We start from the raw sequence: 23,624 nt of genomic DNA on the forward strand, positions 1-23,624 counted from the left end.
GTTGTATCCCCGACCCAATATATCACGCTCCAGGACACTACCCTTGAGGCGGTAGAGGCGGGATTCCTCGCTGAGTCCGAGGGAAAACCCAACCCTGGAGGGTAAGCAGATTAAGGAAGAAAAAGACTATAGATATCATGCCACTGCGATCGTCACCAATCAGCCTAGGGGTCCCGAAAACAATCTTCTCTCATTTTGGACATTTTCTTTTGCACCCCTTTTTGAAACCACATGCCGATGGAAGCTGAACTTGAACTTTTTCGGCACCCAGAGTGTCACAGTTCATCTCAGCGACCCTGAAAACTATGGATTCGACACTAATATCGGTCGTTTTCGATTATGTTTACATGTCACCCTCTCCGCTACGGGTGCTGGGGGTGTCTTACTCCCACAATATTTTTCCAGATAGTAAGTCATATGTCTACCAAGTTTGGTCGAGAGCTATGCTGGAGCATACACACACACGTCCGTATTCTCGGTCATTTTGGACATTTTCTTGTTCACCCCTTCTCACCCCCGTGCCGATGAGGCCGAATTTAAACGACATGTTGAGTGTCACTATTCATCCCAGCGACTCCAAAAGCGATGGATTCTACATTAATATTGGTAGTTTTCTATTATTTTTATACTTCACCCGCCCCCTCCCTCCCTTTCCATCTCCGCACAGCATTTTTTTTTTCAGACAATAAGTCGTATGTGTATCAATTTTGGTTGACAGCTATGCTGGAACATACACTCATAATCTCGCTACTGTAGCATCCTTGAGCTGACGCTGCTCTGCTTTGGGCCGGTCGTTTCTTCATCCGATTCCCAGAATAGGGGTAGTGTGGTGCCAATATCTCCATAACGAGTGGTTTTTGGGCTCATAGAGCCTTACTGCGTTTTGTTGTTCGCGCCGTGTTTAAAATGAGCTTTGTCTCGTCCTTGTACGACAAATCCTATATTTCGCCTGTGTTAGCTCATGTTAATGTGCCAAAGGGCCTAAATCTAGGGAAGGAGTAGGGCTGTTAAAAATTTCTTGTAAATAGGGTTACCGAAAGGGTCCTAAAAGGTAAATATACAAAATTTGGTTCAGATTGATGGAACGGTATGGATTTGTATAAGGCACAGACGGACAGACAGACATTCTGATATTTATATATAGATTGTCCGCATCTGTGGTGTAGTGGTTAGTGTGATCAGCTGCCACCCCCGGAAACCCGGGTTCGATACCCGGATCTGCCACGAAATTTGAAAAGTAGCAGAACGGCTGAAACGATGTCCACTCAGCCTCGGGAGGTCAAGTGAGTACAGGGTGGTTCGATTCTCACCTCAGCCATCCTCCAACAGCATAGCAGGTGAGGCCGCCTGGGCGAGGTACTGGTCCTCCTCCCCAGTTATATTCCCCGTCCCAAAGTCTCATTCCCTTGAGGTGGTAGAGGTGGGATCCCTCGCTCAGCCCAAGGGAAAAATCAACCCTGGAGGACAAACGGATTAAGAAAGAAGGATATATAGATTACCACATTAATTTACACTTAATTTCCAGAAGATATAGAGCACTGTAAACACTAGATCTCGGCAGCAAACACCATAATTATTTTAACAACATTTTGGAATAAATTATTAGTGTCCGCCTCTGTGGTGTAGTGGTTAGCGTGATTAGCTGCCACCCCCGGAGGCCCGGGTTCGATTCCCGGCTCTGCCACGAAATTTGAAAAGTGGTACGAGGGCTGGAACGGGGTCCACTCAGCCTCGGGAGGTCAACTGAGTAGAGGTGGGTTCAATTCCCACCTCAGCCATCCTGGAAGTTGTTTTCCGTGGTTTCCCACTTCTCCTCCAGGCGAATGCCGGGATGGTACCTAACTTAAGGCCACGGCCGCTTCCTTCCCTCTTCCTTGCCTATCCCTTCCAATCTTCCCATCCCTCCACAAGGCCCCTGTTCAGTATAGCAGGTGAGGCCGCCTGGGCGAGGTACTGGTCATACTCCCCAGTTGTATCCCCCGACCAAGAGTCTGAAGTTCCAGGACACTGCCCTTGAGGCGGTAGCGGTGGGATCCTTCGCTAAGTCCGAGGGAAAACCCGAACCTGGAGGGTAAACAGATGATGATGATGATGAATAAATTATTAGTCACATACAATGACACAATATGATGAATATTCTGGTGCAAGTCATCCTCGTCATTTAGGCTATTTATTCTTTTATGTAAGCGGGACGTTTGGAAGTTGTTACTGTAGAATTACGCCTTTGCCTGTCATCAGAGGTGAGGTTCTTGGGCAGAGAACGAAGGTCAGTGACAAACTTCTGTACATGTGCCAAGAAGGCGTGTGTGTGTGTGTGTGTGATGGGCGAGCACTTAGTTCTTACTTCCTTGTCAGCGGGAGAAAGGTGAGAAATGTTTTGTCCAAGGAAAGTAGCAACGGGTTGGTTATACACAGGAGGAGACATCTGTGGAACACTTGTTGTATGTTTAATTTCTGAAGATCAACATTTATCGTTTAAAACTATGGTTATTGTTGCCGTTTGAAAAATCACTTTAATTTAAAGCACCAGATTTCTAAATGTAAGGCTAGGGGCTTTACGTCGCATCGACACAGATAGGTCTTATGGCGACGATGGGATAGGAAAGGCTTGGGAGTTGGAAGGAAGCGGCCGTGGCCTTAATTAATGTACAGCCCCAGCATTTGCCTGGTGTGAAAATGGGAAACCACGGAAAACCATTTTCAGGGCTGCCGATAGTGGGATTCGAACCTACTATCTCCCGGATGCAAGCTCACAGCCGCTCGCCTCTACGCGCACGGCCAACTCGTCCGGTCTAAATGTAAGGAAAGAGTCATTATCCATGCTTCTACACTAATTTATAAGGAGAAACTGTCAATTGGTTGCTATGTAACGGGTAATCTCAGGAACTACTGGACCGTTTCTTAAATTTCTATCGCCATTCGAAAGATGTCATCATTCCGGATAACCGAGCTCGATAGCTGCAGTAGCTTAAGTGCGGCCAGTATCCAGTATTCGGGAGATAGTAGGTTCAAACCCCACTGTCGGCAGCCCTGAAAATGGTTTTCCGTGGTTTCCCATTTTCACACCAGCCCTTCCCTGTCTCGTCGTCGCCATAAGACCTATCTGTGTCGGTGCGACGTAAAGCAACTAGCATTCCGGATAACATACGCTATGTATCATCCTGGAATATCATTCGAGACCTAGGGAGTCTTTTCATTTTCACGCCTTTCATGGCCCTTGTTTTTCTCTGGCCGATACATTCATTTTTCGAAGTGTCGGATCCCTTCCATTTTTTCCATCTGATTAGTCTTAATAGAGGATGGTTGCCCAGTAGTACTTGCTCTTAAAACAATAATCGCCACCGCCACCATCATCTTCAAAATAAAGACGTGATGTTCGAAGAAGGCACGTACGGTGGGTATAGACAAGACCAAGGAGCTGTTCTGTTTAAAAATGTTAAACTGAAATCCAGCGTTAATATGCTAGATGCTTAAGAATGTAGGTTAATTATTATTACAGTGTATCTTAAGGGGACCCTGCAGGAAAGTAAAATGTGAAGCATGTCAGGCGAAAACGTACGCCTGGGACTCTTAAAAGTGAATAATCTGCCTGAACGGTTAGTCCTATTAAACAATGGAGCACAGCAGATGCATTTAAAATTCAATTCACCAGAAAAAATGTTTATACGAGTTTTCTTTGTAACTCTAATGATCTATACGGTACCGGGCGAGTTGGCCGTGCGGTTAGGGGCGCGCAGCTGTGGGCTCGCGGGTTCGAATCCCACTGTGGGCAGCCCTGAAGATGGTTTTCAGTGGTTTCCCATTTTCACATCAGGCGAATACTGGGGCTGTATCTTAATTAAGGCCACGGCCACTTCCTTCCCATTCGTTGACCTTTCCTGTCCCATCGTCGCCATAAGACCTATCTGTGTCGGAGCGACGTAAAGCAAATAGCAATATATATATATATATATCACGTATTATTTACAGAAGAATGGAAAGAAAAGTTGAAACTGAGTTGGGAGAAGGTCAGTTTGGCTTCAGAAGAAATGTAAGGACACGTGGAGCAATCCTGACTTTAAGTCTGATATAGAGGATCGAATTAAGAAGGACAAGCCCGCGTAGATGGCTTGGTTACGTCTCAAAACTCACGAGTTTCAACACTCACGGGCTAAAATTAGTTATAGAGTATCAAAACTCACGACTACAAACTGGTAGCTGAAGTAAACATTCTAATGAGTCTCGAAATTCACGACTCCGTACAGCAGGTGTTTGCGATGACCGCAGAAGGGATAAGGTGCCCGGTGACTCACTTACGACAGGCAGGGGATACTGTGGATGTTATTCTGCCACCCCAACCCACAGGGGAGAAATAATGGCTGGTGAATGAAAAACACCGAGGTGTATTATTATTATTAAAATATTTTTTGTTGTTTTAAAGGTGACCTGCACGTCTGTGGGGATGAGGCCCTACCTAAGATGAAGGCTAATGCTGAAGACGGCACTAACACTCAGTCCCCGAGCCATAGCAATTCACTAATGAAAGTTAAAATCTCCGACTCGACCGGAAATCGAACCAGGGACCGCTGGACCCCTTGGAGCAAAGGCCAACATGCTAACAATTTATGCATGCAGCCGAACGACATAAAATTAAAGTAGGTATATTGCCCGCTGCTAGTTTAAAGAAACTGTCAGTTGATGGTGCTGGGGCTTAGTTCCATTATGCAGCCAGAAGGCGGCATTTACTTGAATAACAAATTTTATTTAGAGGTATTAAAGATCAAAACAGTTAATTCACTCATTTAGTTTCAACACTTGGAGATACATAAAAAATGGCGTATTTCTATTTTTAGTAAGAGTTCATCTATTCGCTTATTTCAATAGATTGTCTACCGGACAAACTTATACCGAAATAAATTGCTCATGACGCATCCGATTATTCTGTGCGATATAACTGAATGATATTTGAAACTCATTCGATTATTTAAATAATCAGTTGGAAGTTATTCGATTATTAAAAGTATTCTATTATCCCATCACTAATAGGGTGGACGGGCCCTGCTCGTGAGTTTTGAGACTGGCCCAGGTAGAGAAACCTGTTCTTACTAATCCTCTTCCTGGAATTCATGAGTTTTGGGACTCGTGAGTTTTGAGACGACACGGATGGCTTTCGCAGACCTAGACTAAGCATCGATAATGTTGATTGGAGCAAGCTATTTGAGATACTGAAGATGGTTGGGATCAGATACCGAGAACGAAGAATTATATACAACGTGTATAAAAATCAATCTGCAGTGATAAGAATCGAGGGCTTTGAAAAAGAAGCAGCAATCCAGAAAGGAGTAAAGCAAGGCTGCAGTTTATCGTCCCTCCTTTTCACTGTTTATATAGAACAGGCAGCAAAGGAAATCAAAGAGGAATTTTGAAAGAGAATAGCAATCCAAGGAGAGGAACTCAAAACTCGCAGATTTGTCGATGGTATTGTTATTTTATCTGAGTCTGCAATAAAGATCTGGAGAAATTGCTGAATGGAATGGACAGAATCTTGTATAAGAAGTACAATATGGAAATAAATAAGTTTAAAAAAGTAATGGAGTGGAGTCGAACGAAGTTAGGCGATGCAGGAAATATGAGATTAGGAAATGAAGACTTACAGGAAGTAGATGAATATTGTTACTTGGGTAGTAAAATACCTAACGATGTCAGAAGTAAGGACAATATAAAATGCAGACTAGCACAAGCAAGGAAGAGCTTTCTTAAGAAAAGAAATTTGCTCACTTGGAATATTTATGTAGGAATTAGAAGGAACGTTTTTGAATACTTTTGTCTGGAGCGTGGGACTGTATGGAAGTGAAACATGGATGATAATTAGCTCAGAAAGAGAATAGAAGCTTTTGAAATGCGGTGTTACGGAAGAATGCTGAATATAAATTGAATGGATCGAATCACGAATGAAGAGATACTGAATCGAATTGGTGAGAGGAGATCGATTTGGCTAAATTTGACGAGAAGAAGAAGAGATAGAATGATAGAACACATCTTAAGACACCGAGGACTTGTTCAGTCGTTTTTGAGGGAAGTGAAGGCAGTAAGAACGGTAGGGGCAGATCAAGGTATGAGTGCGACAAGCAGATTAGAGCAGATGTAAGGATGCAGCAGCAATGTAGAAATGAAAAGGTTAGCACAGAAGAGAGTGGCAGAGAGAGAGCTGCATCAAACCAGTCCATGTACTTATGGCTCAAACAACAACAACTATATCTATACAGGGAGATCGTGAGTTTATTTACATGTAACGGGTAATTTCAGAAACTACCGTACCGATTTTGAAATGTCTTTCAGCATCATTCCGAGTAACATACCCTATGTATCATCACGGAATATCCGGGTTACCAAAAATTAAATAGATAATGAATATAGATTATTATATATTTATACCTATATCTAAAGTATATATTATATAAACATTTATTAATATATAAATCTATATTTAATATATATGTAGATATATACCGCCTACAATGCTAGAAATATCTATAAGATCCTCTTTTTCTCTCTCAGGTATATTTGTTATTAACATTATCGGGGGTTTGTATATCAATAAGTTATTATTAATTAATGTACCGTTTCTATATGTAATTAATATTATATAAATGTATATATATATAACTATTGTAACTGACCAAAATTTCTTACTAAAAATTATCAACTACCCCAAAAACAATCATAAATATGGCCTTTATTTAAAAAAATTTAAATTTCAGATAATTTCAAAATTGTTACTAATCTTTATCAACTAAATCTATTTTAATTAATTTTTTCACCAATCTCAAAATTTCCAAAAATCGTTGATTAAAAAAATGCAAAAAATGTGCACTTTTCAAAAAAATATTTCCCCCAAGAAAATTTCCTCTTTTTAATTAATCATTGTAACACTGACAATCACCCTGCACCAATCCTTACTATTCATACATTAAAGTTTTTAACAATGAAGTGCCTGATAAAAAGGATTGTTTCTCGGATAAGGCAAAGGGCCATGCAATTTGATCAGATCTTACAACGTGTAGACTTCTTCATCTACAATCGTGTATACAATGTAAAATTACGTAGAGAAGCACGGACACGTCAGCTAGTGGCATATAAATTAACAATATTGAATCGCGTCGTCTGCCTTTCACCCGCTGGCCCCGGTGACCCCGGTGGTTCAAGGTCCACTCAGCCTACTTGAGAACAACTAAGGAGCTACCTGACGGTGAGATAGCGGTCACGGTCTAGAAAGCTAAGAATAACGACCAAGACGATTCGTCGTTCTGACCATGTTCACCTCGTAGTCTGCAGGCCTTCGGGATGAGGAGCCTTGGAAGAGTGACTCAGTTAATGTAACATTAAAGCTAATCATAAAACACTATTACATTTGTTAAAATTTGTGTTCGAAAGACAGAAAAGCTTTAAGTTAGGTAAAATGTTTATACACTTCATCCCACGAGACCTACAAAACCGGGCGAGTTGGCCGTGCGGTCAGGGGAACGCGGCTGTGAGCTTGCATCCAGGAGATAGTGGGTTCGACTCCCACTGTCGGCATCCCTGAAGATGGTTTTCCGTGGTTTCCCATTTTCACACCAGGCAAATGCTGGGGCTCCACCTTAATTAAGGCAACGGCCACTTCCTTCCAACTCCTAGGTCTTTCCTATCCCATTGTCGCCATAAGAATTATTGGTGTCGGTGCGACGTAAAGCCACTGGCAAAGACCTCCAAAGTTCAGCAACACTTGGCGTGGTCAGCACTTGGGTGGATAGCCATCAGACTTGGGAAGTAATTGAAATACTTGTAACAGTTACTTCTTTAATAACTTTTCCTCGGATTTTTTTTTTTTGCTTTACGTCACGACACAGATAGGTCTTATGGCGACGATGGGACAGGAAAGGCCTAGGAGTTGGAAGGATGCGGCCGTGACCTTAATTAAGGTACAGCACCAGCATTTGCCTGGTGTGAAAATGGGAAACCACGGAAAACCATCTCTAGGGATGCCGACAGTGGGATTCGAACCCACTATCTCCCGGATGCAAGCTCACAGCCGCGTTCCCCTGACCGCACGGCCAACTCGCCCGTTTTTATTTATTTTCTTCTTTCTTTCTTTCTTTCTTTCTTTCTTTCTTTCTTTCTTAATACGTTTACCGTCCAGGGTTGTTTTTTTCCCCCTCGGACTCAGCGAGGGATCCCACCTCTACCGCCTCAAGGACAGTGCCCTAGAGCGTGGGACTTGGGTCGGGGATGAAACTGGGGAGGAGGACCATTACCGCGACCAGGCGGCCTCAACTTCTAATTGAGGAGGATGGGAGGATTGAAAGGGATAGGCAAGAAAGAGGGAAGGGAGCAGCCGTGATCTTAAGTTAGGTACAATCCCGGCATTTGCCTGGAGAAGAAGTGTGAAACTAGGAAAACCACTTTGAGGATGGTTGAGGTGGGAATCGAATCCTCCTTTTCTCAGTTGACCTCCCGAAGCACAGTGGACCCCGTTCCAGTCCTCGTACCATTTTTCAAAATTTCGTGGCAGAGCCGGGAATCGAAACCGGACCTCCGGTGGGGGGGGGGGCAGCTAATCACACTAACCACTACACCACAGAGGTAACTGGCACCACGATTAAAGGATCGATTTCTCATAACCTCACGTAGCTTTCTTCCGTTAAGATTTCGGGGATGACGATCCTTATGTACGTCAAGTCTATGGAGTGCCATGTTTTGTTCTTCAGGTAACTTTCTTACCTATCGTAGACTAGCTGGCGTACCTGTGCTTCGCTACACAAAATTCTAGATGAAGTCGTGTACACGTTGTGAATAAGATTTGATTAAATTGCACAATAACATAGGTATTAAAAACTCAAATTTTAGGTGCCTTCCCCTATACTATAATTTCATCCAGTGTGAATAAAGTTATGTATAGCCTAAACCCTAGACTGTAGTGGAGGGCCTCTCAGGGTACATGCGCCTGGTGCATGCACTGGACACGGTGCAAATGACGACTTCGCTTGGTTGACCAGAGTGCAGACTCCCACTCCTCGATTTGGAGCAATAGCGCTGTCTCTCTCTTTCCCCACGCCTGTCTCGCTCGATCCGTCTGTCTCCCTCTTCCTCACTTGCTCCGTAGCGCTCCAAATCCGAGCCGAGTTGAGCCGAGCTTAGCCGAGTAGCCCAGAGACGAAGCGTTGGTTCGAGCTGAGCCGAGAGGGACCGATGCACTGTGCACAGGAACTCTGCGCCTCAATTTGCACGCGTGAGATTTTGGGCGTTTGAGAGGCCCTGCTCTAGTGCTTTATTTCCCGACTTTGCATACTGATTTTCAATGTATTCTGTTCACCCATTTTCTCGTGGCTCGGTACTGATATGGACTTCGCAACAAAAATCGAAATTTAGGAATATCTCTGTTATAGCCTGTACGGTAAAAACAGTATAACACATATACAGTATTATCGAAAATTTAATTCTTTAGAACTTCGGTTATGTAGTATATATCTTGTGATACTTGTTGTTTATAGGGGCCTAACATCTCGGTCATCGGCCCGTAGTTTTTTATCGATAGGACCTCTAATAACATAGATTTTTGAGAACTGAATTTTAATAAATAATGGCTTTACGTCCCATTAAATACTTTTACGGTTATCGGGGACGCCGAGGTGCCGGAATTTAATTCTATTTTACTTGCCAGTAAATCTACCGACACAAGACTGATGTATTTGACCACCTTCAAATACCACCGGACTGAGCCAAGGTCGAATCTGCCAAGCTGGGATCAGAAGGTCAGTGTCTGAGCCACTCAGCCCAGGAATTGAATTTTATGCCTTCCCCTAAACTACCATTTCACTCAGCGTGAATAAAATTAGGTATATCCTAGTTTGTAGTGCCTTAATCGCTCCCCCACCCCCACCCCACCCCCACCCCTAACCCAAACCCAAACCCAACCCCACTCCCCACCCCTCACCCCAGACTTTACATACCGATATTCATTGAATTCCCTTCAGCCATTTTCTCGTTAGGTCCGTACAGACAGACAGACAGACAGACAGACAGACAGACAGACAGACAGACAGACAGACAGATATGACTGAACATTAACAAGTGCATTTCTTTGTTACTGTGGACACGACCTTTACAGAAATACCTTTTTTTAAATTCTGAGCAGTCCGCCTCTGTGGTGTAGTGGTTAGTGTGATTAGCTGCCACCCCCGGAGGCCCGGGTTCGATTCCCGGCTCTGCCACGAAATTTGAAAAGTTTTACGAGGACTGGAACGGGGTCCACTCAGCCTTCGGAGGTCAACTGAGTAGAGGTGGGTTCGATTCCCAGTTCAGCCATCCTGGAAGTGGTTTTCCGTGGTTTCCCACTTCTCCTCCAGGCAAATGCCGGGATGGTACCTAACTTAAGGCCACGGCCGCTTCCTTCCCTCTTCCTTGTCGATTCCTTGCAATCTTCCCATCCCCTACCAAGGCCCCTGTTCAGCATAGCAGGTGAGGCCGCCTGGGCGAGTTACTGATCCTCCTCCCCAGTTGTATCCCCGACCCAATGTCTGACGCTCCAGGACACTGCCCTTGAGACGGTAGAGGTGGGATCCCTCGCTAAGTCCGAGAGAAAAACCAACCCTGGAGGTTAAGCAGATTAAGAAAGAAAGAAAGAAAGAAAGAAAGAAATTCTGAGCAATGTACAGACAAAACTGGTATTTTATATACAGTACTGTATAACTTATAGATGAACATCCTGAATATGGGGTAAGGGTTTACAAAATATTACAATGCTGTATACTAGTTATCAACCTTGTGTCCACCTACAGTATATTGCTATTCCTCTGGTATATGTAGGCCTATGGTGTGGAAAAGTGTCCCACTCTGGCATTCCTAAAATCTGGCAACCTTGACTGTGTCACAAGTTCACGTGTTAGCGTGTCGATACGATCCTTGTTCTCAGTCTCTGGCCGGCCGCTTCCAGGTTTCTCAATGATGTTTGTTTCCCTGGCCCATCTCTTATGTCAATGTTATTATTGTTACCACACAAGTCGCTGCTTCTCAATAGTTCACTGACCTACTCTGACTAACAGGGGGACATTCCTTACTCGTCACCACCGATTTCGCTCAAATTTATAGAACATTCAGAGCTTGGCTAGAAATGAAAGTACCCGAAGTGGGAACTCCAGAAGGACAAGCGTATAGAAAATAAAAATAAAAATGTTGACGCAGCTCACCCACCCTATAAGCCACTTACGTTAGCGCGCACGCAGAGCAGTAGTTGGCGTAGCGGGAAGAGCTTGGTCTAGTAATTCGATGGTCGTGGGTTCGACTGGCCGCGTGGAGATCATTTTTCTCGGTTTTTATATTAATTTATTTTCATTTATTTTACTTATGCAAAAGGCATATAGGACGTCATTTTTTAATGAGCGCACAATTGTAGAAAATTTGGAATTGCGAACTTTCACGACGTGTTCAAACAGAAATTCTTCTTTTTTCTCCTTTATTGGCTATCTCCCCTCCTTGAGGAATGTGCCATAAACGTAAATAGTCGTTTCGGTGTAAGATTCGTTTACACCTGACAAATGAAGGTTGCTCTTGGCGGCTGTACACAAACAATAGATTCTTGACGCAGGTAGACAATGACAATGAAAACCCTTTTTTTTTTTTTTTTTTTTTTTACTTTTTCTATACCTTTTGCGTATAAATAAATAAAATGAATTATTCACCTATTTGCGTAATTGGAAAATGAATAATATAAAATTGTACAGAAAATAAAAACCAGTCTCCACACAGCGAGTTGAACCCACGACCATCGCATTACCAGTCCGAGCTCTCACCGCTACGCCAACAACTGCTCGACGAGCGCGCTAACGTTAAGTGGCTTATACAGTGCGAGAGCCGCATCAATATTTTCATTTTTATTTTCTATACGCTTCGCCATCTGGAGTTCCCACTTCGGGTACTTTCATTTCTAGCCAAGCCCTGCATGTTCTATAAATTTGAGCGAAATCGATGGTGACGAGTAGGGAATGCCCCCTTGTAAGTAGCCTGTCCAACGATTCCTGAAGTCTCTGGCTTTATAACTTTACAAAACAGCACAAATTTTGTTAACATTGATTCTTTAACGGTCAGTACTTGTAGACTTACTGTCGTAGTCGAGATTTTCTGCTGAAGACGCAGAGCAAATTTCTCTCCGGAACGCAAAGAGTTTCACCTTGTTTTCTTGACATGGCATCAGCCCAAAAAGCCTACATCATGTCTACAAGCACACCTCTTGTCCAATGATACTGTACAGAGCGAGTTGGGCATGCGGTAAGGGTCGCGCAACTGTGAGCTTGCATTCGGCAGATGGTGCTTTCGAATTCCAATGTCGGCAGCCCTGAAGATGGTTTTCCGTGGTTTCCCATTTCCACACCAGGACAATGCTGCGACTGCACCTTAATTAAGGCCACGACCACTACCTTCCCACTCCTAGCCCCTTCATGTCCTTGCGTCGCCAAAAACCTTGCTACGTTAAACCACTAGCAAAAAAAAAAAAAAGTTTTGAATTCGCTAACTTGCAAAAGATAAACAGGCCTTTAGGTTTTATTAACGAAGAAACCGTACGAAGAAGACATTTTATAACATTTGTAAAAAAACGCTTTTTTTAAAACAATTTTCGTTTACGTCTCACCGACACAGATAAATGTTATGGAGGATCGGATAGGAAAAGTCTAGGAGTGAGAAGGAAGAGGTCTTGATTACGGTGCAAAGAAAGAAAGAAAGAAAGAAAAAGTAAAATCTTCTTATTTAATTAATTAATTAATTAATTAATTAATTAATTCAGTTATTAATTTATTAATTAATTAATTAATTATTTATTTATTTATTTATTTATTTATTTATTTATTTATTTATTTATTTATTTATTTATTTATTTATTTATTTATTTATTTATTTATTTGGTCTCAGTTCGATTTTGTTTTAGTTTCGAAAGACGGTGTGAGTGAAGGGAGTATTGTATTCTGGTAAAAATCGACATCCGGTTCTTTTACGGATGTTGATATTCTGTGACCAACACACAGATTTCACTTTAGAATGTGTTCTGTTGTAAACAAAGAGCTGTGCATAGGATAATAACATTAACAAGGTTGTGAAGAAAGGATACGGATCTCTTCACATGGTCATGAAGGCCCCACACGAGGATTAGGACCACGCCTACAATATGGCTCTAGTGTGGCTCTATGCCGCTGTATTCGGGAGTCGGAGACAGGGCTGGTCCCCACCATCGGCTGTCCTGAGAATTGTAGTAATAAGGACTATATTTTGTAATTTGTTTAAATCAGGATTTTTCCTAAAGGTGGGAAGGTCACAATAACCAAAAAAGGTGGGTTTAGCAACATAACTGTTAATTAGCGAGGAGCGTAGGATGCAGAATCTATGAAGACATGAAGAGGCAATCTATGAATAGAGCCGATTGGAGAACTGCCGCAGACCAATCCATGGATTTAATACTTAAGCAAAAGACACCAGGATTTTGGGATACAAGGATTGGAAAAGATCCAAAGGAACGCAGTACGATTTGTTCTGGGTGATTTCCGACAAAATAGTTATGAAAATGTTGCCAACTTTGGGCTGGGAAGACTTGGGAGTGAAGAGACAAGATGCTCGACTTGGTATGTTCCGAGCTATCAGGGGAGAGATGGCGTAGACTGGCATTAGTGGACGAATAAACTTGAGTGGAGCTTTTTAAAAGTAGGAAAGATCAAAATATAAAGTTAAAGCTGGAATTATCAAGGTAAATGTTCCATAAAGTTCCAAGTTTTTTGAAAACATTTAAGAAAAGGTTAGGTAAATATCTGACAGAGAATCTTCCGCCTGGGTGACAGCCCCAAATGCAGATGATTGATTGATTGATTGATTGATTGATTGATTGATTGATTGATTGATTGATTGTACATTGATCGGCTGACGTCATGTAGTTTGCAGGTGTGCGCGAATGTACATCGAGTGTATGGTCATTGGCTGACGCATACTGTATGTCGGGTTGTTGCTATTGAGTTCGGGAAGCAGGAAGGTGGGGGACCGTTGCAGCGTATCATGGCCGAATACGTAGAGTGAAACTTCGCAAGCAGAAGCTTTTTAACGAGTGATGTATAGTGTTATTCGTATTTCTTTTCTGAATAATAAACTATTACTACCCTGGCCCGTGAAGAGGTTTGCGAGGGCTAATGCTTCACAGTGTCACTTCTCCTATAAGAGCGAGGAGAGGAAGGACTATAGGTCGGCGGTTGGCCACGGCTGGTCCGATGTCAAGCAGCTCTGCATTTCGACCGACCAACCGAGCAGAGGCGGGTGGCCATGGCTCTACCGTGGCTCTACTCCTCTGTATTCGGGAGACGGAGACAGGGTTGGTCTCCCCCCTCGGCTGTCCTGATAATTGTTTTCCGTGGTTTTCCATTCTGCTGAACTAAGGCGAATGCCGAGACAGTTCGTAGTATAACCCACGCTCACCTTCTCCGAACATCTCCTTCATCGTAATAAATCTCCTACCGGGCGAGTTGGCCATGCGGTTAGGGGCGCGCGGCTGTGAGCTTGCATCCGAGAGATAGTGGGTTCGAATCCCACTGTCGGCAGCCCTGAAGATGGGTTTCCGTGGTTTCCCACTTTCACACCAGGCAAATGCTGGAGCTGTACCTTAATTAAGGCCACGGCCGCTTCTTTCCAACTCCTAGACATTACGTTTCCTACCTTAATTTTAATTTTCCTGATCCCTTTATCAACCTGTCATTATTGGACATCATTTATTTCTACATACTATGACAAATATTTCGACATATTCATGGTTCTAGAACTGTGGCGGACAACTTCTTGCCACCAATCCTATGTGGGAAGATGTATTCATTACGCAGCGAAGGAGTCGGACAGAATTGTGGCGGACAACAGCGAGGAGATATTGATAGGATGCTACGCTAATGTCCATGGACTTATAAAAGAACTAGCAAATGTACCCGTGCTTCGCTACGGTATTCTACATTGTATACGGATATCGACGTAAATACTGTGCGTGCAGCAAATGAGATTGTTTTAAAATTGCATGTCTCTTAGCCTTATCCGAGAAATAGCATGGGGAGGTCCACATACGTCGTTTCCAATGTAAAGTGAGGGTTGCGGAGTTGTGATGATAACGCCAGGCTCACTTGCCTACTGTCATTCACAATCGAGTTGGCAAGTTTACATTATAATTGCAGGCCCCAATGCCTACTGCGCGACCACAATCGATTTGGGGAGTTTTAGTTACAATGGCAGACCCATTTCCTACTTTCAGACAGGTTACAGTTGAGGAGTTTTTATTATAATACCAGGCAACTTCCCTACCACCAGTCAAAATTGAGTTGTGCAGTTATCATTATAATGACAGTCCCTTTTTACTGCTGCTAGCCAGCTTACTGCCAGTCACACGGAATTAGTGAGTTTCCATGAAAATAGCAGGCCACTATGCCTAATGCTAGTCAAATTTTATATTGGAACATTTGTTTATAATGGCGGGCACCCTGGCCTAGAGCCAAACACAATAGAGTAGGGGACTTTCGAACAAAACTGCATGATCCCTTGCCTTCTGCAAGACAAATGGAAAAGTGAATTATTCATTAAAATGGTAGGCCCTCCTTACTAATGCCAGTTACACAGGAGTTGGAGAAGGACCCCATTCCTACTGCCAGCAGTCAAAGTCGGTGTAGGGAGTACTGATTACAATAGCAGACACATCCTTTCTCGATCGCTACAAATCGACATCAATGAATATATACAGATGGACATACGAAAGTATATGAATGTTTACAATATTGCAGACCTTCATTTACAGATTAACTGCTGCTAAACGGTACGTCATATCGACAAAGGATTGTACCGTAAGGCGCAGTATTTAGCGATCTAAATGGCTGGTCCTATGATATTTTCTCGCATCTAATCTATTCGTGGGTCAGATTGAATCAGAAACGTTGAATAGGTTGAAATTTGTGTGAGATTATCTTACATTGCATTACTTTTCGGATAATTATGTGACATAGCATTTGGCTCACATATGGGTACTGGGTGGGCCAATGTTCGTGTAGAGTTTGATCATACTATCTTTCCTGTAAGTGATTGAAATGATGCACATGAGAAGAAAAGGTTTAGAAATTAATTTCCATTAAGGCAGGTAGATTTCCATTAAGTTTGGTTGTATGTATTTTGAGGGAGTGCAAAATCACGGTTTCGGTTTCGTATAAACCCCCAATTAGTTCAGGGATTTAGAAACAATATTTGCCCTAAAACCTCCCCAAAGGATAGGTGGATTCTAAATATGAAGTTTGGTGGAAATATATCCAGTAGTTTTCAAGTTAGAGAAAGACAAACAGACCAAACAAACAAACAAACAAACAAAGAAACAAACAAACTAACTAACTAACAGACACCAAGGAAACCTACCCTTGGACAGATGGATGCTATATATAAAATTTGGTTCAAATATCTTGTTAGTTTTCAAGTTGTAAGAAGTACGCTTTACACGCACCCGCTCTTGCGTTAAGTCCGCTGGGATTTGTACCGAAAAACGGTCCGTTAATATCTCCCTTACTAAATCCTGTTATCGAAATGATGCACATGAGAAAAAAAGGTTTAAAAAAAATTTTCATTAAGGCAGGTTGATTTCCATTAAGTTCGGTTGTGTATACTTTGAGGGAGTGCAAAATCACGGTTTCGGTTTCGTAAAAATCCCCACTCAGTTCAGGGATTTAGAAACGATATTTGCGCTAAAACCTACCCAAGGAGAGGTGGATTCTAAATATGAAGTTTGGTGGAAATATATATTTAGTAGTTTCAAGTTATAGAAGGACAGACAAACAGACAAAGAGACAAACAAACAGACAGACACCAAAGCTAAAAATGATGCAGATGGTCATTATTACACCTGAAACGGATAACTGTACGGAAATTTCGCCAAAATAATCAGTGTACAGACACACAGTTTGCGCTAAAACCTACCCAAGGACAGGTGGATTCTAAATATGAAGTTTGGTGGAAATATATCCAGTAGTTTTCAAGTTATAGAAGGACAGACAAACAAACAGACAAACACTAAAGCTAAAAATGATGCAGATGGTCATTTTTACACCTGAAACGGATAACTGTACCGAAATTTCGCCAAAATAATCAATGTACAGACACACGGTCGTTACGATTTTATTTATATAGATGACGGATAAGCATGAGCACATTGAACAGTGCAGACTTCCACTTCGAGATTCATATCTCCTAAACGGTTTATGATATTAAGAAACGGTTTGCGCCATCAGACGCCTCATTTATCGACTATATGTTTATTTCTAAACCATTTCCTCGTATCTCCCATATTAAGGTGCTAAATTGAGTTCAAATTTTCAATAGGGTGAAATTTGGGTGCATTTTTAACATTTTACATTACATTTTGCCTACTTATGTATAAGCTAGAATCATGAAATTTGGTACACATATGTCCCTTAATCGTGCCAATGTGCGCACACAACGTGATGATCCTATCATTCTTATAAGTGTGTCAAACAATAAAATATACTTGTAAAAATCACCAAATTTACGAACAATCCAGAAATACGGCTAAATTTAACGTATAAGGGAGAGAGATACGACAAAATGTCACAGGACCAAAGTTGTAGATCACTCCGAATTGAAGGGACACTGTGCCATCCGTTTTGTGATACGACTTACCGTTTAGCCAAAAAATAGCTCAAAAGGAATGTCTGCACAGTCATTAAAATTGCCTCCATATTTCGATATCCTTGGGGGTGAAAAGTGAAAAATTTGAACATCTTGGAATTTTCCCGTCGGTTAGAGACCAAAAGCTATAATTTCACCAAATTTCAATTGTCTACCTCGTCTCGCAGGTTGTGCCGCCATCTTGATTTGGGGGGATGGGGGATAAAAATGAGGAAATTCCCGAAAATTTTTAAGCCCACGAAACCTATAGGTTATCGTTTTGGATATACTATACGACTGTGTTCTTATACTGAGCCCAAAATTTGAGCCCCCCCAGCGTGCCCCCTTCAGGGAATTTTGAGAATTTCCGATTTTTCTAGGGATCCTGGGGTCATCAGTTTCCCTCGTACCAAGTTTCAAATTTCTGAGATTTCTGGAAGTGCCTCATTAATTCACGTCTTTTTTCATTTTTTAATATTTATATATATATATCGCTCCAGCCCGACTTGCTTTTATATATATAGATGACGGATAAGCATGAGCACGTTGAAAAGTGCAGACTTCCACTTCGAGATTCATATCTCCTAAACGGTTTATGATATTAAGAAACGGTTTGCGCCATCAGACGCCTCATTTATCGCTCTACATGTTTGTATCTAAACCATTTCCTCGTATCTCCCATATTAAGGGGGTAAATTGAGTTCAAATTTTGAATAGGGTGAAATTTGGGTGCATTTTTAACATTTTACATTACATTTTGCCTACTTATGTATAAGCTAGAATCATGAAATTTGGTACACATATGTCCCTTAATCGTGCCAATGTGCGCACACAACGTGCTGATCCTATCATTCTTATAAGTGTGTCAAACAATAAAATATACTTGTAAAAATCACCAAATTTACGAACAATCCAGAAATACGGCCAAATTTAACGTATAAGGGAGAGAGATACGACAAAATGTCACAGGACCAAAGTTGTAGATCACTCCGAATTGAAGTGACATTGTGCCATCCGTTTTGTGATACGACTTACCGTTTAGCCAAAAAATAGCTCAAAAGGAAAGTCTGCACAGTCATTAAAATTGCCTCCATATTTCGATATCCTTGGGGGTAAAAAGTGAAAAATTTGAACATCTTGGAATTTTCCCGTCGGTTAGAGACCAAAAGCTATAATTTCACCAAATTTCAATTGTCTACCTCGTCTCGCAGGTTGTGCCGCCATCTTGATTTGGGGGGATGGGGGATAAAAATGAGGAAATTCCCGAAAATTTTTAAGCCCACGAAACCTATAGGTTATCGTTTTGGATATACTATACGACTGTGTTCTTATACTGAGCCCAAAATTGGAGCCCCCCCAGCGTGCCCCCTTCAGGGAATTTTGAGAATTTCCGATTTTTCTAGGGATCCTGGGGTCATCAGTTTCCCTCGTACCAAGTTTCAAATTTCTGAGATTTCTGGAAGTGCCTCATTAATTCACGTCTTTTTTCATTTTTAAATATTTATATATACATCGCTCCAGCCCGACTTGCTTTTATATATATAGATACAGCCGATAAAAATAAAGGAACTTTAAATGGAAAAATTAACGTTCATCTGTTGAGGTCACGGTCATTGAAGCAGGTCACAGCTGTGTATACTCTGCCGCGCTGGAGGTCGTGAATTGAATGAGTTGCAAGTTCTGTACGCTTTTTCGTTCTGCTCTTGAGCACGCGAGCGTAGGTAGCACGTAACAGGCTGCCGCCAGATACTCTTCATCCCTTGTGCTGGCTTGTTCTATACAGCTCATTACAAAAGATGGGACCTAAGACTGGCGCCACAGTCGGAAAATCAGCCACTTGTAAAAACACTGTACTGAATTGACTGTCTAACGTGTCTTTCACCTGGAAGTCAAACTCGCGCCGGGTTACGTTGTCATGAATATTTATGCACATTATTATTATTCTTGTCCGTTTCACCCACTTTGGATTACAATACTTCAATCACTGGTTAGTGAGTCGTGTTTTCCTGCCTTCCCACTACTTAATCATCCTTTCAGATCCTGCCTTCCTCTCTTCTTCAGAAATTCTGTATTGTCGTTTGGGCTTCACCCTGTCCTGAAACCTTCATCTTCTTCTTCTTCTTCTTCTTCTTATTATTATTATTATTATTATTATTATTATTATTATTATTATTATTATTATTATTATTATTATTATTATTATTATTATTTAATGGAGTATGGACCGTGTGGATCCAATAGAACAGATATTACAGAGCACAGAAGTATGACAGGACGAGAAAATTATTCGCAGACAACGGAAAATATACAAAGCAAACCAAACCCCAAGGTACTACAGCCCTTGAAGGGCCTTGGCGTACCAAGCGACCGCTGCTCAGCCCGAGGGCCTGCCGATTACGAGGTGTCGTGTGGTCAGCACGACGAATCCTCTTGGCCGTTATTCTTGGCTTTCTAGACCGGGGTTGCTATCTCACCGTCAGATAGCTCCTCAAATCTAATCACGTAGGCTCAGTGGACCTCGTACCAGCCCTCAGGTCCAGGTAAAAATCCCTGACCTGGCCGGGAATCGAACCCGGGGCCTCCGGGTAAGAGGAAGGCATGCTACCCCTACACCACAGAGCCGGCGCACGGAAAATATACAGCATTATATATTTCTGGAATAAATATATTTATATGGACAAGAAACACTTTATTTCCATGTAAGAGCTTACTCTACACAGTACATTAATATTTATTTATTCCTGACTTACATTTGTGGCGAAGTTAGGGCTCACGGCCCTCTCTTACACTTATCCACTATAAACAAGAAAATTTAAAAATGTAAACATAGAAGTAAGAAGTAATATGCCATTCGAAAGCGAAGAGTTAATTTTTTTGGACATATTTCAAGAATGCTTGATGACAGACTTGCCAAGAAAAGCTTTAACCACTTCAATAAGCCCAATAGGAAAGGCAGCTCTTATGAAAAATGGTTTGTTAACACGAAGAAGGATTTGCAAGAAATGAACATCACACATCAAGACATCCACAATAGAACCACCTTCAGAAAAAAGCTACACACATTTAAGGGTTTCCTAGAGCCAGAAACAGCGACCAAGAAGAAACAACAATGGACGGCTGAAAGAAAAGAAGCAGCAAGCAGGAGGATGAAGGAGTACTGGCGCCAAAGGAAACTTAAATCATGAGGAGTTATTTACGTGGTTCACAGCTGGCCAAAATCGATAGAAGAAGAAGAAGAAGAAGAAGAAGAAGAAGAAGAAGGCATAGAAATTCTACAAAGAAGTAATACTCCGGACAGATAATACAGTATATTCTAAGACTAAGTTACATATCAGTACGACAATTAGTGTGACAATACTAATAATAATTCTATAAATAGGAAATCTAGTAATAAGAATAATGACTGAAGTGCATAATAGATGAAGAAAAGCCATTCACACAATGACTCACACAACTCAGTTATATGTTCCAAGGAAAAACTTTCGGCAGGCAGATTTGAATTTATGAGACGAAGTAAAGTGCCGTATGTCCATTGGGAGTGTATTCCAGAGTCTCGATGCAGTAACTAAAAAGGAATGATTGTAGGGATTCTTTCGATTTAGTGGAATTTCAAGTAGGGAACCAGAACGTGTACTAATTTCATGGAATGAGGAAAGGAAATGAAAATTAGAAGATAGGTAAGTAGGAGTGTTCATCGAGAGCACTTGGTAAACAAGTGTCATTTGGTGAAAACTCCGTTGATTTATGCGTAGCCATCCCAATGTTTTGAAATATGGTATAACATGAGCGTCATGTCGCAGTTGGAAGGCAGATCGTATGCATGAGTTTTGTGCTCCTTGAAGTCTCAAAGCTTGTTCAGCATTTAGATTGACTAGTACCGTATCACAGTAGTCAAAAATTGGGAATAGTAGTGCTTGGATTCTTCTTCTTCTTATTTTTTCGTTTCGGCCTGCTGTGGACCACGTTATTGCAACCGTTTGCATCCTTAAGCTTTAATTCTTCCCCCGTACTCACGCATTCTCGTTCTGTGAGCCTCCTTTTTTTCATCAGTCCACTTCTTGCCTGTTTTTAACTTTGGCCTTTCTTGGAACCTCTTGTATCCCTGGAGCTTTTTCTGGAGAGGAGCACGTTTCTGGATGTCTTCGAGTGTGATTCCTATTTCTTGAAGGTCTTTTTCAACTTCGATAAACCAGGGTTCCTTGGTTTTCTTCTTAAGAAAGTAGGAAAAGATCCTATTGGTCTGTCTCTGTGAGCTCATGCGTGCTATATGACCATAAAAATTAATCCTCCTTTTCCGAATCGGGTCCGTTATCCTCTCCATCTGCTGGCACAGATCGCTGTTGTGTCGTCTCCTGTACTCACCATTTTCTTTGATTGGTCCAAGAATCTTTCTCAGGATTTTTCTTTCTTTAGCTTCTAGCTTCTCCATCTGTTCATTGCAAGGCATTCTGCTGCGTACAGTGCTTCCGGGCGTACAACCGAACAATAATGCCTAAGCCTGGCGTTGATTGACACTGATCTTTTGTTGTAGACATTCCTATTATTATTATTATTATTATTATTATTATTATTATTATTATTATTATTATTATTATTATTATTATTATTATTATTATTATTATTGTACCGGGTGGTACACCTCCACGCCGCTAATTCAAACTTTGCGCCAGTTGAAACTCCACTACTGGAGGAAGTCTGAACTTTATCTACTGTGTTAATTTTCAAGTTTCTCAGAAGATGTCACTACTTGTAAATTTTGAAGTTTCTGAACTGGGTCGTTTTCGATGTATTTTTGTTTTGCCTGTAGTAAGAAGTGTGGACATTCTCTTCCAGATGGCACAACTGAAGAACTACAATTATGCACCCTAGTGCGAAGTGAAAGAACTGTGTTTTTTGGAGAAATTTGGAATTCATAAGTTTGTTCTTTGTTAAATCTCTTTCAGTTATTGTTTAAGTTGGCAATGTTAACCCTTTCTTTCCGCCAGCTTTGAATTCGACCAATGAGTAATTTCTGTAATTAATTTTCCACCAATAATGGGTTTCTTCTTCATCTAGTGTAGGGGTTTTCGTTGTTAGCCAATAAAATTTTTGTGGGAGGGTGTTCTCATTCCTGAAACGCCTCGAACTTTCCACGAGGGTATATAAACTGCTGATTTTCGGGTCTCCGGGCCACTTCGGTCACATCTATCAGTGTGTAAAGTACGTAGCAGGGGGCGGGAAGCGCCTCTTTCTTCGGGCAGCAGTTCAACCACCAGGTAATGGCCGTTTAATAACTTCTTTTCTTGCTAGCTCAGCAGTTTAACTCTCGGGGCAGGTCCGAAGCCTTTCTACCATGTAACCTTCCCCTAAAATGTAAAGACACTTAGTATCAATTCTATCTTTTTAAACTACATATTGGGATAGAGAGTGCTTAACCCTCTCGAGCTCCCACTCATATTGCATTGAGGTGAGCTTATTTTCACTACCGTTTCTTCCTTAACGTAATGTAAATTGTCTCCTTCTATAAGTCACCTCTTTAGTATGGGATTAGCCCTTGCAGTAACGGCCTAGTGCCAAGTAGGTTTTATATAAAGTGTATTAGGAGTGCAAGAACGCCTCCTCTCAAGTTGGTATTTTAGAGGCCATCTAATTGACCTGTTTCTTTACTTAATAGGCCTCAGTAGGTTGGGTATTTTTACCCCTGTTTTCATGTCCTTGGAGGACAACTTGAGAGTGGAGTTTGGTGTGGCCTTTGATAGGCTTGAACTTAAGAGCGGGTTGCTCTTTCTAAAATTTTGTTTTCTGCGCGCCTCGAGGAGGCTTTAATGTGTAATTGGGAGCAAGTGCTCCTGGGCATGATTGGGGTCTTCTGCCCCTTTGTTGAATTCTGTATATCGTAAGGTTGGGCTTATAGCTCAAGAATTGTGTGTCTGGCTCTCGGAGCCCAAATTCTGTAACTCTGT

Source organism: Anabrus simplex, chromosome 11 (genome assembly GCF_040414725.1).
Source record: "Anabrus simplex isolate iqAnaSimp1 chromosome 11, ASM4041472v1, whole genome shotgun sequence".
Taxonomy (NCBI): domain Eukaryota; kingdom Metazoa; phylum Arthropoda; class Insecta; order Orthoptera; family Tettigoniidae; genus Anabrus; species Anabrus simplex.